The sequence below is a fragment of the Cupressus sempervirens genome, chromosome 3 (genome assembly GCF_028749045.1).
Source record: "Cupressus sempervirens isolate cs-2001-9-10 chromosome 3, ASM2874904v1, whole genome shotgun sequence".
Lineage (NCBI taxonomy): Eukaryota > Viridiplantae > Streptophyta > Pinopsida > Cupressales > Cupressaceae > Cupressus > Cupressus sempervirens.
In genome coordinates this window covers 919,369,479-919,388,030 of record NC_143120.1, presented here as the reverse complement: position 1 = coordinate 919,388,030, position 18,552 = coordinate 919,369,479, and positions in this window count along the sequence as shown.

The window sequence follows — 18,552 nt, the reverse complement described above, 5'->3', positions numbered from 1 at the left end:
TTGTATATCCAAGAAAGAGCCTTCTGTCAATGTTATCAATATCCAAGGCCCAAACAATGAGTGTGTAGTCACCACTAGAAGAGCATGATTTAACATCGTAGGGCCACTAGTTTCACCAGCACCATCAGCTCCATCAAAAGCTAGTACAATATCTTGGAACACCTTGGGAACATGCCAGCCCAAATATCCATTTTAGACCTTCTCCGCACCAGTGCTGTGTACAAGAACATCCTTGACAGTGCTCTCATAGGATCCTGTGTCCCTTCAGATATCATCGCTACTAATTTTCATAATCTTGTTGGACACCTTTCATCCTCATGTGCCCTATCTTTCAAACCCACCGACATACCCGTGGTCGAGCCAGATCACACCCTTCTACTCTGCATAGCCATCATGGTATCCAATTTTTTCGTAAAAAGAGTAATGATAGATAATGGATCAGCCTTGAATATTTGCAACCTAAAATTCATAAAACAAGCTGGGTATACTGAGGCAGATATCATCAGTGAGGTTATCACCATCAAAGCTTATGACAACTTGGAAAGAACCATAGAAGGAACTATTTTGCTGCAATCAAGGTTGGGCTAGTATATCCAAGAAACACTCTGCCATGTTATTGATCTAAACCTACCATTTAACATCCTCTTTAGTCACCCATGGATTCATGCCATGAAATTTGTTCCATCCATTTATCATTAGTTCGTGAAATTTTTGCATCAGGGCACTGAGGTAACCATCCATGCCGATCCAGAACCCTTTGCTTACTAGAATGCGGTTGAAGCTTCATATACAAACCATTGCCCTAGAATTGATATCGACATAGCCATCGCTAGCTCATCCCACACTTGTAATTACCCAGAAACCATCCTCACCTCCACCCTATCTACCATGAAGATCAATAACAAAGGCTATGGAGAGTATAGTCTATCAGATGCATTTTCTGTTGGGGCACTCCCACTTAATCCACACGCCCATGGACAACTGACATATCACAAAGCTAAGGAGATTCCACCTCCTCAATATAAAAAATTTGGCCCAATGACCTTTGTATCCTCAAAAATTCCTCTTCATGAGGAGCTCACTCCAGATATCAACAATTGGTTACATAAGGATGCACCTTCAAGAAATCAAGCACGCTTTGATCACTTCAGCTAGAACTATCCCCAAGACCATAAGCTCATCATTGAAAAATGGAACTATCAAGGTGGTGGTCTAGGACCAGAAGAAAGAGGCATGTAGTGCCCCATCGACACACACAAGTGGGAATCAAAGTCAGGTCTTGGCTTTGGCATACCCACAACTAGGGGCACCAATACGAACAGTCACGCTTTTTTGAACATTCACCGTGACCTTGTCAAAATCGAAGACATTCTTGAGAAAGTTGAAAAGAGAGCCTACGATGATATCCTAGACCAAATCTTCCTCAGAGACTATGTTCTCCAAGAAATATCCATTTATTTCATTGACCTACCACTCGCCCATCCACAACTCATAGATTGGGACCAACCAAGTGTCATACACATTCACGAATTCACATCAGAGGAGGCACTTCTGAGATTCATGGGGGCTAAAAAACCTCACAAGAAAACAAAGCCATATTTTTCCTATATCTATAAGCTAGATCCCAAGGGATATTTTGGAGAAAATCCCCAACCTAGTTTCGATACACCCAAAACTGGAACTAAGGTGAATCCGAGACTAGCTAAGGCAGTGAAGAGAACCCCTCATCAAGAACATCCAAAGCCATAAGTAGAACATGAGGATTTAGCATTGCCTCCTCAAGATAATCGACCAAAGGTGTCTTCTATTCTAATTGAGGATACTAGAGAAGTCAACATCGGTTCTTCAGAGATCCCCGAACTTGTTCAGATTGCTGCATCCCTATCACAAAACCAAGATGACGTCCTCTTTGAGGTCTTAAGAGAGAACATTGGCTGATTTGCATGTTCATATCAAGACATGCCAGGACTTGATCAAAACCTTGTAGTTCATCATCTTGTAGTCGATCCAAAGATCAAGCCCGTCAGACAAAAGCTTAGAAAAATGCACCCCAAGGTGGCATTACTGGTCAAAGCTGAATTAGAAAGAATGTTAGCTGCTAAAGTTATTCGGCCTATCGACTACTCAAAGTGGATCTCCAACATGGTCCCCATCACTAAACCTTCTAGTGACATCAGAATCTGCACTAATTTTAGAGATCTTAACAAAGCTTGTCCAAAAGATGATTTTCCCTTGCCCACATAGATATGATTGTAGATCTTATAGCTGGACATGAAATTTTGTCCCTCATGGATGGAATTTTTGGGTACAATCAAATCAAGATTTTAGAAGAGGATCAACATAAGATAGCATTCACTACCCCTTGGGGAACCTTTTGTTACAACATGATGCCTTTTGGCCTAAAGAATGCTAGGGCTACCTATCAAAGAGCTATGACAGCCATTTTTCATGATCTCATCCACAGCATTTTAGAGGATTATGTGGATGATATCTTGGTTAAATCTCACACCTTCATGGATCATCTTGCTGACTTGGAGAAAGTCTTTGATAGGTTAGTCAAATATCATCTCATGCTGAATCCCAAGAAGTGTGTCTTTGGGGTCACATCTGCCAAGCTTCTAGGCTTTATAGTTTCTAAACAAGGTATAGAGATCGACCCCAAGAAGGTCAAGGCTAACTTAGACATGCCTCCTCCCCAGACACTACGACAGCTTCGCTCTCTTCAAGGAAAGCTTCAATCTGTTTGGCGCTTCATCTCCTAGTTTGCAGATAAGTGTATGCCATTTACACATTTATTGAAGAAGGATGAAAAATTCAAGTGGGATCCTTTATGTCAACGCAGCTTCGATCAGCTCAAGCAGTATCTCACCAATCCCCTTATCTTGGTTCCATCAGTTCCTAGTCATCCCCTAATTTTGTACATATTAGCAATGCCTATTGCTTTAGGGGAACTTCTAGCACAGCTTGATGACTATGACAGAGAAAGAGCCATCTACTACATCAATAGAACCCTAGTTGGTTATGAACTCAATTATACTCCTATGGAATAAGCTTGTTTGGCAATTGTTTTCTTAACTCAAAAGCTTTGCCACTACATGCTAAGTCATACCATCCAACTAGTCTCCAAGATTGACCCTCTCAAGTGTATGCTCTCTAGTACAACACTTACAGGCCGTTTGGCCAAATGGGTTATGGTCCTTAGCGAATTTGGCATCCAGTATGTGGACAAAAAGGCAATCAAAGGGCAAGCTATAGTAGATCACCTAGCTGATGCACCTCTAACAGATGCATATCCTTTGATCAAAGAATTTCCAGATGAGCATATCTATCTAATTGAAGAATAGCCCCCACGGAAACTTTTTTTTGATGGCTCATACACATCTCATGGATCAGGGATAGGAATATTGTTGGTCACACCTCCAGGAGATTACATTCCAAAAGCCTTCAAGCTACAATTCTCTAGCACCAACAATATAGCTGAATACGAGGCTCTCATAGTAGGATTAAAGATAGCCACAGAATGGAACATTACTGAGTTACAAATCTTTGGAAACTCTCAGCTCATCATCAAGCAAGTCCTCAATGAATATCAAACCAAAGATGAAAAGCTATTACCCTACAAAGAGCTAGTTGATCAGCTAACCCAACATTTTACAATGCTTCAGTTTACACAAGTACCTCAAATATAGAACAAAGCAGTAGATGCTATGGCTACTATCAGCTTGCTCTTGGAAATTCTCCAAGTAGCTACACAGTATAAGTTTTTAGTCAAGCAACTCCTCACACCTGCCTATGCGAATAATGACTCAAATTGTGTTTGTATCTTGGTCGGTCCCCAATCCCCTTGATACCATGAGATTCACGCTTACCTTAACGATGGTATCATATCCCCTCACCTCACACATACCCAACACCAAAACCTCATCCAAAAATCATCCCGCTATGTTATCATAGCCAATACCCTATATCATCAAGGTTATCATGATACTCTCTCTCGATGTTTAGATGAAAATGAGGCCACGATGGCATTAAAAGAAGTACACTTTGGACTTTGCAGTGATCACATGAGTGGTATTGTCATAGCATGAAAAATCCTTAGAGCAGGCTACTATTTTCCTACCATTGAAGAAGATTCCTATGGCTTTGTCAGAAAGTGTCTCCCATGTTAGCAGCACACAAATATTGTGCACACTCCAACACAAGATGTACAGCCTATTGCACCACCTTGGCCTTTCGCTTTTTGGGGCCTTGATCTAGTTGGAACTATCACACCTCTCTCATCAGATGGACACAAGTGGATAATAACAGCTATAGACTATTTCACTAAATGGGTGGAAGCGATCCCCCTAGTCTCAGCTATAGGAGTTCAGGTCTCAAAGTTCATCTTGTACCACATTGTTTGCCGCTTCGACATCCCATCCACCATCTTCACCGACCATGAAGGTAACTTTGAAAATCTCAACATGGAAGAATTATGCACTTCCCTCCTCATCCATCACCAGTTTTTTAGACCATATTTCCCACAAGGTAATGGCCAGGCAGAGGCAACTAACAAAACCCTCCTCAAAATACTAAAGAAAGTTGTCAATGATTCTGGTCTCAAATTGGTACCTACAAATAAATCGAGCCCTATGGGCCTATCAAACTTCCTTCCATACATCCATTGGCACAACTCCATACTCCCTAGTCTATGGTGCCAAAGTGGTACTACATATAGAGGTTGAACTTCCTTCCTTGCGCATATCTCTGCAAGAGCAAATATCATATGAAGAATATAGAGTAGCTCGGTTCAGTTAGCTAGATCTCTTAGATGAGAAGCAACAACAAGCCTATGATCATCTCATTGTCTATCAAAATTGTCTCAAAAGGAATTTTAACAAGAAGGTGCTCCCATGACACTTTCAGCCAGGTGACATGGTCCTCAAAGAAAATATGAAAGTCCAAGCCGATCGAGAAAAGAAAGGCAAGTTTGAACCTACTTGGCTTGGTCCTTATGTTGTCACTACATCCTTTAGCTCTTGAGCCTATTAGCTATCTATACCAGAAGGATAACTCTTGAATGATCCTACTAACATCATTCATCTCAAGAATTTCTATGCTTGAAGATCCTTGGTATACCCATCTTTTGAAAAATACAAAAAAATAGTAAAGAGAAATAAGCGTCCAATGGTGAAAACTTGGCAATTCAAGTGCCTTAGATAGGTACTTTGATGAAAACCTGGTAATTCAAGCACCTTGTGCACTAAGACTAATCCATTATCTATCACTATCCTATCCCTCATCCATCCACCCACCATCCCGTAAAACACCTTCTTGTTCCCTTCGTGTTCCGACCAAATATCCAAAATCTAATGGAGCTTGTAAATACCTCCTGTACAACTTGTAAATCTTGTACCAAAGCTTGTATTATACCTTGTAAATCCTTTATCATCCCTTGTATCATAGCTTGTATATTTGAATCTTGTCTAAAGCTTGTACCATATTCCAGCTTGTAAATAATCTTGTATCCTAGCTTGTATCCTATCACATGCACACAAAGAACCCCATTTTTACTTATGCTTTTCGCAAACCATCCACCTATTTTCCTATCAACTATTGTAGACATTATGCCCTTCACAAACATTTCCATCTCACAAAATCAAAACATGAACAACCTTGTACATTTGTAACATATCTTGGTCTATCAGCTTGTACATCCTCTCTAGCTTAGTACCATTGTATCTATCCAACTTTCGTGTCAGTTCCTCCTTGATCAGCATCTTGCACACATCGCACAACCCTTGGTTAGGTATTCCAATGCATCCTTTAGCTAGATCTCGTATCACCAAAATGTTATCCTCTTAGTTTAGCTTGCCAAAGACATCACTCATCCAGATCCATCAACTTAGGTGCTCTCTGATAGATCCTTGTAGGATATAGCTTTCCTCATGGTTGATCTTGGTCGGTTACTACCTCATCCTTCCCATCTTGTTGGCAAACGGTTCTCTTTTGGATGTTCGCTTTCTTTTCATTTGGAATCTTCCCTTTTTGTTCTTCAAGTATCTTTTCCAAGAAATCTTTTTGTTCCCTCCTCAAGGTTGCCATGATCTTCTATATCATGGTATACTATGAATGGGGCAATCTGGATGTAAGGTCTTGATCAAGTCTTTGATTTTTTTTTCTTTTCTACTAGTGGGTTACCCAATGTCAGTTCCACACTACTTCCTCTCAGATTCATGTGTGATGCTGGGACAACTCTTGCGTGTTTGTTTTGAGTTAGTCTGTTAGTCCTCTGGACAGTTGGTGAAAAGGCCTTAATGTTCTTGGTAACATGGGAAATTCACCAACAGTCCTATAGAAAATCCAGTGATCAACTACATGATGGTACTTCTCCTTGAAGTATCCCCCTGCTCAAAAAAGCTTCAATGGATTCCCTTCATCTCCATTATCACCCATCTATATCCAACATCTGTCTCTCCTACCCTAGCTTATGCATCAGTATCTCTTTGAATCAATCATCACTCTTAGCTTTAGGGATCCACAATCCTAGTCTTAAGCTTACTTCCTCTTGTGCCTCTGACCTCCCTTTATCATTCTCCCATAGTGAGAGTTTGAGCTAATTCAGCCCCTTCTCTTTGCAAATCTGAGTCTCCCTACTCATCCCAAATTCTTGATTTTTCCAAGAAGCTGTCAAGCCTCGCTTTCTCTTCTCGCTACCTTCTTGAGTGGGCATCTCACAGTACATTCTCTCCTCTTCTGCTCTAGCCTTAGGCATCTTTTTTTCTTATCTTTGATGTCATGCCACTTGCGGCATCACATCAAAGAGGGGCAAAATGTAGACACCTAAAATCCCTTAGAAAATAAAGTATTTTTATTTTCTAAAAAAAATGTTCCTGATGACATCATCATTTATTAATTAATTGATTATTTAATTTATTTTTTTATTTTTATGTCATTAAATTCCTTTATCTTAATTAAAAATATTTAATTAAGGAATCCCTCCCAAAAATGTTTAAATCTTATTTTAACATTATTTCCTTATTTATTAATTATTTAATTAATAAATTGAGCAAAAATCCCAAAATAAATATTTAATTTATTTTTTGCCCAAAACTTGACTAATTTCCTTAAGATCACTAACCTCTTCCAAAATCTTCTAATCCTTCTTTAATTTCGATTAAAGGCTAATCCCATCATTTTCTACCCCTAATCCCAACTCAAAATATTTAACTAAGGTTAAATATTAATTCTCATATTTATTAAAAATATTTTAATAAATATCTCCTCAAACCAAACCTATGAGATAAATAAACTTTATTTATCCTAACCCTAAGCCTATCCCTAAACCCCCTTTTTAGCCTAATCCACCCCATCCACTCATACTAACCAAGCTTAGCTACTAACTCACCAACCCTCATTGAATGCCATCCACTTGCATATCTCTAACAAGCTTAGTCTAATCCTAAATCACCTCTAATCCCACCCCTAACCTTGTCACATTCCCTAAGCAAGCTTCAGACTTTCCTCAGCCAAGCAAAGTCAACAATCTCAACTCCCTCCAAAATATCCCAACCACTAAGCCTTCAATGCTCTTACAAGGTCATAAAGACTCTTACAAGCCCATTCATTGCTTTTACAAGTCATTTATGAAGGGTCTTTATGAAGATATTATCCTTTGAGCCTCCTTTGTTGACTCATCCTTGCTCTTTCCTCCATCCACTCAACCTGTGACATGTGTCACTCCTTGAATGATTGTAAGGAAGCATAATCTATGTGCTCTTCTCTCATGCAATCTGAGCCCTCCATGAGCTTTTCCCCATCCTTGCATCTTAGCCCTCCATCCCTCAAGCCCTTTGCCTATAAATTGAATCCTCTCCCAAGCCATTTCATCACAATCCTTGAGTTAAAGTTATAATGCTAGTTTGAGAAGCCAAAGCCCTTAACCATACCCTTATAATGCCAAATTTAGAGCTCACATAGCTACCAATTTGCCATTACCCATCTCCACCATTGAAGCAAACTTGAAGCCCCTAAAGCATACATACTAATCTTTCATTTAGACTCATCTACCAAGCAAAGAGCTAATTCCTATTGGGAGAGTCGATTCATTTGGCTCGCATTCCTAATTAGGGGTTCCTCTTTAGTCTCTCTTATATGTTATATTAATGTTTGTTAGTTAATGCTTTGTTCTCTTAATAGATTAGTGTTTCTTGCTAAAATATTAGTATACACAAGGGTCAGGTGTGGAATTAGAGATAGGATTAGGATTAAGGTTAGGGTTAGGGTTATAAATAAAGTTAGGATTAGGGTTACAAATATGGTTAGAGATAGTGTTAGGACTAGGCTTAGGCTTAGGGTTAGAGTTAGCATTTGAGTTCTAGTTGGAATTAGAATTAGAGCTAGAGTTAGGGTTAAAATTAGAGTTAGAATTAGAGTTGTAGGGTTAACAATAGGCCTATAGTTAAAGTTTGGGTTAGCATTAGGGTTAGGGTTACAATTACTGTTGGGTTTAAAATTAGAGTTAGGGTTCAATTTAGAGTTAGAGCTAGAGTTAGGGTTAGGGTTAGAGATAGACTTACAATAAGAGTTAGTTTTAGGGTTAGAATTACGGTTAGAGTTAGGGTTTTTCTTAGGGTTAGGGTTAAGATTAGAATTAGGGTTATATATAGGGTTAGGGTTAGTGTTAAACTTTTTATTATTATTTTCTATTTTTTAATGTTAGAGTTAGAGTTATAATTAAGCTTAGAATTAGGTTTACAGAACTAGCATTATATATAGGGTTAGGCTTAGGGTTAGGGTGGGATTAGAGATAGGATTATGATTAGGGTTAAGGTTAGATTTTGGTTAGGGTTAGAGATAGAGTTAGGATTAGGGTTATGAATATGGTTAGTGATAGAGTTATGACTAGGCTTAAGGTTAGGGTTAGAACTAAAGGGTTATAGTTAGGGTTTGAGTTTGAGTTAGAATTAGAATTAGAGCTAGAGTTAGGGTTAAAAATAGAGTTAGGGTTAGAGTATTAGAGTTCTAGGGATAACAATAGGGCTATATTTAAAGTTTGGGTTAGCATTAAGGTTAGGGTTACAGTTAGAGTTAGGGTTAAAGTTAGGGTTAAAATTAGAGTTAGGGTTTGAGTTAGAGCTACAACTAGAGTTAGGGTTAGAGTAAAAGATAGAATTAGGAATAGGATTAGGGTTAGGCTTAGAATTAGGGTTTGAGTTAGGGTTTGAGTTTGAGTTAGAGCTAGAATTAGTGTTATATATAGGGTTAGGGTTAGGGTTATAATTTTTATTATTATTTTGTGTTTTCTAATGTTAAGGTTAGAGTTATAATTAAGATTAGAATTAGGGTTATATATAGGGTTAGGGGTGGAATTAGAGATAGGATTAGGATTAGGATTAGGGTTAGGGTTAGGGTTAGGGTTAGGGTTAGGGTTATGGTTACAGTTAAGATTAGGGTTACATTTACAATTAGAGATAGAATTAGGACTAGGGTTAGGATTAGGGTTAGAATTAAAGGGTAAGAGTTAGGGTTTGAGTTTGAGTTTGAATGAGAATTAGAGCTAGATTTAAGGTTAAAATTAACGTTAGGGTTAGAGTTAGAATTAGAGTTCTATGGTTAACAATAGGGCTATAGTTAAAGTTTGTGTTAGCATTGGGGTTATGGTTACAATTAGAGTTAGGGTTAGAGTTAGGGTTAAAATTAGAGTTCAGATTCAAGTTAGAGTTAGAGTTAGAGTTAGAGTTAGGGGTAGAGATAGAGTTAGGATTAGGGTTAGGCTTATAATGAGGGTTTGAGTTAGGGTTTGAGTTAAAGTTAGAGCTAGAGTTAAGGTTAAGATTAGAATTAATATTATAGAACTAGGGTTATATATAGGGTTAGGGTTAGGATTAGAATTTTTATTATTATTTTGTATTTTCTAATGTTATACTAATATTTTTTTCAATTTGTTTCCTAATGTCAAATTAATATTTTTCTAATATTCTAACCTAATGTTTTTAAATATTTTCTAATATTTTCCTAATATTTTCTAATATTCTAGATTAATGTATTTTTAATATTTTCTAATGTTTTTCTAATATTTTGTAATATTCTAGACTATTTTTTTTTAATATTTTCAAATGCTTTTTCTAATATTTCTGTAATAACACTAGTTATTTTTTAAAAAAAATTCCTGATATTATATTAATATTTTTCTAATATTTAGACTAATATTTTTTATTATTTTCTAATATTTTTCTAATATGTTATAATATTTTCTAATATTTTTCTAGTAAAACTAATATATAATTAACCAATAAAAAATTATGAATGAAAAAAAATATATAATTAAGGAACATTAAGAAGCAATAAAAATATTAAGTTAACACTAAAATATAGTTTGTAAACTTAAAAACCATAAAAAAAATATTGAAATAATCAAAATATAAACATACCTGAAATAGCGCAATGACAAAAAAATGGAGTAAACAGTCACAACTCACTTAGCACCTTAACACATTCACTCCAACTTCCAAAGTTTTTTTACTCCACTGTAAAAATAAAAATGGAAAACAATGAATTCAAAGTGAAAATTGTAACTTTAATATATTCACACGAACCTTTGTTGCACTTATATTCACACAAACCTTTATTGTACTTATATTTGTGCAAATGTCCCTAGTTATGTTTGATTATGTTTGTGTAGACCTTTATCCAAGGAGTGGCACAAACAATTGAAAATTGGAAATTTCAACCCATTTCCAATTTTGTTCGTGCCACAAAAGTGGCAGCCACTATTGGGGGACCACTGAGTTTCTATAACATATTTTGTAGAATTTTTCTATTTTTATTGTTTTATACTATTAGAATAAATACATTTTAGTTGAAATGCAATTAGATTTAAGAGAGATTCCTCTTTTTTTGTTTTATAATTGTATATGGATTAGTGTACATTTTTTAGCATCTACCAAACATGTAAGTCGGTCAAATACAAAGCCTACCTATAATTTCACCCTATATATAGCATATAATTTGTTACTTAAATGATATCACTATTCTCATCAAGAGCGCCACTAACAAGTCCTACTTCTATCCAAACGTTTGTTGTAATCATAATGTATTGTCCTTTGCATAGATCTATCAAATTCTCTATTTTCATCATCTTGGCCACAGGATGTGCTAGAGACTTGATTAGAGGGTCATTGTATTTGTATGTGTCTTGAGGGGTCCCTCCAATAGTAATAGATATAAGTATATTTTCATGCATTTATATATTCGATACTTTTTATACATGTTTATCTGTTCTATAGACTTACATACATATATTTCACTATTTATTTTACTATTTAGTACTTCTGTGCCTAGATGACATGTATTTCACTATTTGTATTTTATTTATATATGTTTATTTGAGACTTACATGCATTTTTTGTTCACATAGTTTTCATACATGCATTTCAATATATATATTAGATTAGATGTTCATTCTTGAGATGTACATGTGCATTTTAATATTTTAGTATATTACAAAGATTTATGTGAGTTTATATTTTAATCTTTATAACATGTATGTTAATTTTGTAAATGCATGTTTAGAAGAAACATATATAACAATTAATTAAATTAATGTAATTTTTATACAAACTAAATTATGAGAGAGGTGGGAGGGGAAGAGAAAAGAGAAGGGGAAGGGGAGGAGAGAGAAACATATAAATCAATTTGTACATACAATAAACATATATTTTATCAATTTAAAATTTATTTTGAATTTTAAATATAATATTTAAAATCCTTCATACCATGGTGCTCATTTGTATCTAGGGAAATAAGTAATAAAAACAAAATGTCTACATTTAAAGATCCTAAAATTTGATTTAAATTAAATTAGACTTGGGTCTCAAGGCCTAGTTCAACCATGATGTTCACTTATAACATGTAATATCTTCTCATGATCTTCATTGTCTAGTCTCCACTTGTGACGTTAGAGAAGGGTTGAAATTAGGTGCTCTTACTGGTATTGAAGAACTCATAAATATTGCTCAAATGTAAAGAATGGAATTTCTCAAAAAATGTATATCATTTACTTAAAATGGATGTGGATAAATTGAGAACACTGTCAGCTACTATTCAACCCTTAAGTCTATCTAAAAAAAGGTCAATTCATAAGACTATAAGAAAAATAATGATTAAGTTTGATAACATTCAAATACTTGAATAAGCTCATCTTCTTTCATTTTTTCTTACACAAAATAAGTTGCAAGATGCATTGAAATTGTTAGGTGTAGATGCAACATCAAAGAAGAGAAGATTTTCTAACATGCAAACCAATGTGACTGAAAATGTTAAACCAAGTTTGAGAAACATAGGAAAGTGGTCTTAAACTAAAGATAGGTTCATGGAAAGAAAAGTGATGTTGATGTCTATTGTAAATAAGAATATGACCCAAAATAGACAAATATCCTCCATTTCATTTGAAATGGGTTTTAATAGGGAAAAAATGAGAGAATATGTTAAGAGAAGATTAATTTTTTACTATAGTACTATGGAAGCCAATTGGGAAATCATGTGTAGAGCACCTCATTCTGATAGGATTGATGAAGGATTAAAAAATTTAGTCATATCATTTTGGATTGATAACACTCGTCCTTCATCAAACAGTAGAGTTGTTATTGGGTATAGGATTGCATCTGGTCAATATGAACATCATACAAAACATTGGTTGGACACAACACAACATTAATTATATGTGTCATTTTTTAGTGAACATTCTAATGCAAAAATTGGGCAAATATTGTTCAAAAGACTGAAGCCATACTTTGTGAGGTCAAACAAAGTGTTTAAAACTTGTTGTCTTTATCATATTGAATTTGATTTTATATCATCCATTTAATGTGACAAAATAGATTATCCAATTGGTCAAATAAATTACATCAAAGGAATATGTGAAACATGTGATGAATTGGCTCTTTTTTCCTTTGAAAATTGAAAGTTTCGATGTAACAAAAAAGGTGAATTACAAAAGTGAAAAGTTTGTAAAGAATGAAATAAAGTTGGGGAAAGAGATTAAAAAGTTGGAATATGTTGAAGAGGAGTTACCTATTATAATATTTATGGACAGATTTAAAAATTTGATTCAACCTTATATTCGTCACACATTTTTTGCAAAGTGGCAAGCACAACAATTTCAAACTTTGAGAGATAATTTCCCACTTGAAATAATTATGTCAATCATTGATGCTGTAGAGAATTTTTTCTTTGTTCATCAAAAAAAAAAATCAATCAGATAATTTCTTTTCTAAGTAGGTTGCTATGATAGTACATGTTTGTTATAGACATGCACATTTAGATTTGGATGGTGTTTAGAGTACACTTGAAGCAAAAGTAATTAAAAAGGAATATCACTTTTATATAAGTGATGATAAAGAATATGGCATTCACTATGTAGAACATTGCTCCAATAATTTTTTTTCTTATTTGATAGAAAGAGACATAAATATTGATAAACATTATGTTTAGTTGGATAGATGTGCCACACCATTAAAATTATCTAGAACATTTTATGCATTATGTATATATCATCGTAATGAAAATATAAAACACATGGAGTTTCTTTGAGAGTGGGCAAGGAAAAGGTGAACATGATTGTGCTAAAGATTGCATTAAACATGCTCTGTGAAAGTATCAAATGAATTATATAAAGGAGTTCTTATAAATAATGCACATGATTTTGTTGAATGGTGTAAGACAACTTTTTCATTAGACGAGGTTGGGGTGTCATCAAGAATGAGTTGATAGGTACCATATAGAGTCTTTTGAGAGATAACAAGTATGGATGTACATACATTGTTTAAATTTTATGCAATTAAGTTTTAAAATTTATTTTTTAAGTTTTATCATGATTTATTGAAATGTAAATTTAATTTTTCCATATTTCTGTAATAAACTTTCAAGAGTTAATAGAAAAAACATGCATGGTTGCAAGAGGATAGAAAAGACATGTTCGTTACATTTGGTCATGTGTATAGATAACCGCAATAGGGAATTGAAGGTAAAGAGAATACTCATGTTTTTTTTATAGTTGCATTGATGAAGACTATCGGCAATGCATCAATCAAACAAGTGGATATACAAATGCATGGCTTTTAGTACCACTTGATCTTACCGATACATTTGATAAAGATAAGAATGAAAATTTTGATGATATTCCATTGATTTATGATGATTATAATCATATCACTAGACTGGTGAAAGTGGTTAAGTATCATAAAAATTAATCTCAAACTTTCTATATAATTATCAATGAACTATCTAATATAATGTACATGTACATACTTGTTCTACAAGAGATGTCTTCGAAGTGATTGTTGAGCTTGGAAATCATGAAGGGGTCAATTATTATTTATTGCTATATATTGCAGAGAGGACAAAGTTATATGATCCTAAAGAAAGTGATGAAATGTTATTCCCCATAGGTACTATACATACATGTGCACGTACATACATACATACACATACATACATACATACATATACATATACATAAATACATACATACATATATATACATACATACATACATATATATATATATATATCTCTGTGTGTGTGTGTGTGTGTGTGTGTGTGTGTGTGTGTGTGTGTGTGTGTGCACGTGTGTGCGCGTGCGTGTTTATTAAAAATGCTACTTTTTTTTAAAAAGCGTCATAGTGGAAAATGTTTTAAATGAAATTATTTTTAGTTGAAGCGCATTTTTTTGGAAAAAATGTTTGTAGAAATCATTTTTTTTTTTTTTAAATTTAAAAATTTATATATGGGAGGGCTAGGGTTTCACCCCACCCCACCCCTTTTTTATTATGTTGGCTACGGTTTGCTAACGTAGTCATACCTGTGACTGTAGTCATAGGGTGGACTACGGCAGCAGCCATCAGTGCACGACCCTATGTATGTGCATGTAGATATGTGTAATAAGTTTTCAATTTATATATTAAATGTTATAAAGTTTAATATTATGAATGTTATAAAATATTATATATTATATTATATAAAGTTTAATATTATATATGTTATTAAATATTACTTAAAATATATATATACAGATATATATATTCATTAATTAATATTAATATTTCTACTCTCTGGATATCTCTCCTTTGAACAACTCTTTCAAAGGCTTCAACTCTTCTTTCTTCTTCTTCTAATACCTGGCTAGCATTCTGATAATGTCCAGTGGTCCTTCTGTGCCTCCAAAAGAATGTGTTAAGGGATGAAATTATATCCTCTTGGTCGTCTTGAAAACCAACGAATGTTGAAGCACTGGGATTATGTTTTCATGAGGTAGTACCATTTTCCCTCATGACATAGGCTTTCTGGTCAAGCAACTGTTCATTTCCCCAGTAGAGTCGCCAAAAATCTATTGGTAAATAGATTTGTCCTTTCTTGTTTCTTGTGAAAATATGACTCTTAATGCCCGAATGATGAACAATATCTATTTACAACAATTGAAAAGTCATTCTCTGATTACTGGCTTCTCTTTGAATTGGTAGGTATAGCTCCCTATGTGAATGATGTTCAAGGAATTATGTTTTGTTCCTAAAACTAATGCAGGGTATGCTCTTAACTTGAGAGCAGAAGAGACAAACCAAATTAAGCCTAACTAGAACTTAATTCAAGCAAGAAAAAAAACACTTCTCAATACTAAAATAGATTCACATACCCACACATCTTATGAATCCATAAATTTATTTTCATAAGGCTAGAATAAGCCAAAATTCAAACCTAAACTATAACTGATAAATCAAGAATGTTAACAAAATCTTTTAGCTGAATGAATCATAACAATACTTATCATATCCATTCATGATCTTGAAAAATAGGGGAAAGAAGCTCTATTCCTCTTTAATTTTTTGTAAAGCAAAAAGCAAACATGGACTGAACACAATATCTACTGGAACAGAAAATGATTGACATAAAATACCATTTAATTGACTTAGCAACAAAAAGTACTTCACACCAAAAATTTGCTGACCTTTCATTAATCGTTCAACTTCATACATATAGAGTTGAAAGATGACCGTTACAATAGGAATTTTAATTGGTTCATCTTCTAAGGATGAAAAATGGCAAGATTTCAGTTTTTCATATTACAAAATTTACAAAATTTGCAAAATTTACATTAGAGAATGAGAAGGGATCATTTCTTCGTGACTAGGCACATGTACATTAGTTAATCTTAAGAGCCACTTTGAATGCTCCCAAGCCAACTCCTTTACTACATTTAGCTAACTTGTCAATTCTCCAGTAGCCACATGTACATATCCACCAAGCATCTGCAACTCTACCAATCTATTTTGACCGCTTGAAGTCATTCCAAATAGATTACTCAAGTATGTGGAGAAGTTATTTTTCATTACTTCTACCCTAATGAGAGCTTTCCCTTGCCCACTATTTTGTGGGTCAATGTGTAATCCTCGCATGAGTTCAAATGCTCTGTCTTGGATCTTCTTCACCTTTTCCCTAGTTTCTCTGAGTCCTTCTTTAGCCTCTTGAATCATCTCCTGCTTAAATTGCATGTTTTGAAGCCATTCGAATAGAGGTTTAGTCCCCTTCTTCAAAATATTTGTTTCAACTACCTCTTTTTCCTTCATTTGGATGACCATATTCAAGAGAGAAATACATTCGTCACACCTTATCTTTTCTATGGCCAAAGTGTTGTGATTGGAAATGATATTATCCTTCTCAATTTCTAATCGAAGAATAACATTTCCAATTTGATCAATCAGAATAGCTCCATCTGCATTGAGTTTCTCAATCCATTCTTTTCTGATCTGGCCAAAATGCCTATCCTTTTGAAGCTATGAGATGAAGGCTTGCACTTCTTTTGCAGTAGGGTTCTCAGTAGTAGGCACAACAATAATGGTTGCTAATGGAACAACCAATTGTCTGATAAAAATTTTCAATTCTTTAATCTCGGCCTTCATTCTGATTTTTGACAATTTGAGGTTATCCAATTGTTCTTCTATCACTTCATTACTTGATCTCCATAGGCCCACCTTTGTATCATGCCTAGCCTCTCCAAGATGAATCGAATGCAAAGTGAAATCATCAGGTGTCATGTCCTCAATTCTCCCTACTTTGTTTGGCTTTGATACCTCCATTGTTAAGTGTCCTATTTTTGGATCTTACCCTAGTATTGATAAAGTCATTTTCTTCTTAGCTTTTACTATTGTAGATCCAGAGTGAACTACTTGAGATATAGTATCCTTCACAGGGATACTCTCTTCTTTCCTCTTTCTTTCCTTTCTAAGTATCTTCTAGCCAGGACTCTGTGCTGATCACTCTAGAAGCAGCCCCAAGTGACTCTATATTGACCATCTTCTTCCTCACTGGAGTCACTAGCATTGAAGTTGCTGAAAAAGAATTCTTAGGATCTTGAAATAGAAGCCTAGAAGAACTTAGGACTTTCTCTTGCTCTTGATTTTTCCTTGCGACTTCTTCAGATTCAGTGGATTCACTGCTACTACTTTGTTCATCCTCGATATCTACTATCTAAATGGGGGAACCAATCAGCTTCAAAAGGGGAATGCTTGTAGATGGGCCAAGGCTATCATGAGGAGATGGAGTAGTAGTCACATGAGGAGGTGAAACTAGAGCAGCAACACCATCTTTTGACTCTTCGATCCTCTTTTCTTCGGTGCTAGCTTGGGCTCCAATAATTGGTAGATGATTGCCTTGGCAAGTTGGAGCTATTGAGATGTTCTTCTCCAAGGGCTGATCACCTCCTCCTATAGATTGAGCAGGTCCTTGAGCAGTTGAAGTTGTAACACTAGGTGTGGCACTTTGAGAAGAAGTGGGAGTAGCAGTGGCTAGAGAAGCTTGAGTAGTCTTGCTCCTACTCCAGCCCTTTTTTGCTATCCACTCAACCCATTTTCTGGTTCTTTTGATAATTTGACCCATCATAACATCGTCTTCCTCCACATAAACATATGGCTCAGAACTGATTGGAGTATTTCTCAATTTGCTCAAATTTGTATAATTACTATACATATTTTTCCCATCATCCTCTAACCCTTCCACCTCTAAGTTAATGCCATATGTCTTTATGTATTCTATTGTCAATCTTGCAAAAGCTTGATCTCGGCTTTCCAACTCATTTTTACAATCTGCCCAATAATCTTCCATAGTAGTAACATGCTTAATCACACTTCCAATTTGAAGCACATCTCTAGCATACCCATTTGGGTCAAACATAGGCCTCAACACTTCATATTATTCTAATTTGAACTTGTTATCGAATGCCTTGAGCATGTTTTTGGCATCTGATCGGGACTCACAACTATATGCGCCAACTTTTATGTCAAATTTGTATCTCATTTTCTTCAAACTGGTGCCAAGCACATTCACCTAGATTACTTGTTTCACGATCTCAATGAGCACAATCATGTCATCCAGATATCTAGGCAGCTTCAAGGGAAATCCATCAAAAGCTGGAAGATGCAAATATGAAAAAGATGAGAATTGGATGAAATAACTACCCAACTAACTGATGGCTGCCATTGCTTCTGGGCTGAATCTCCTCTCTAGAGAACCTTGGAGTTC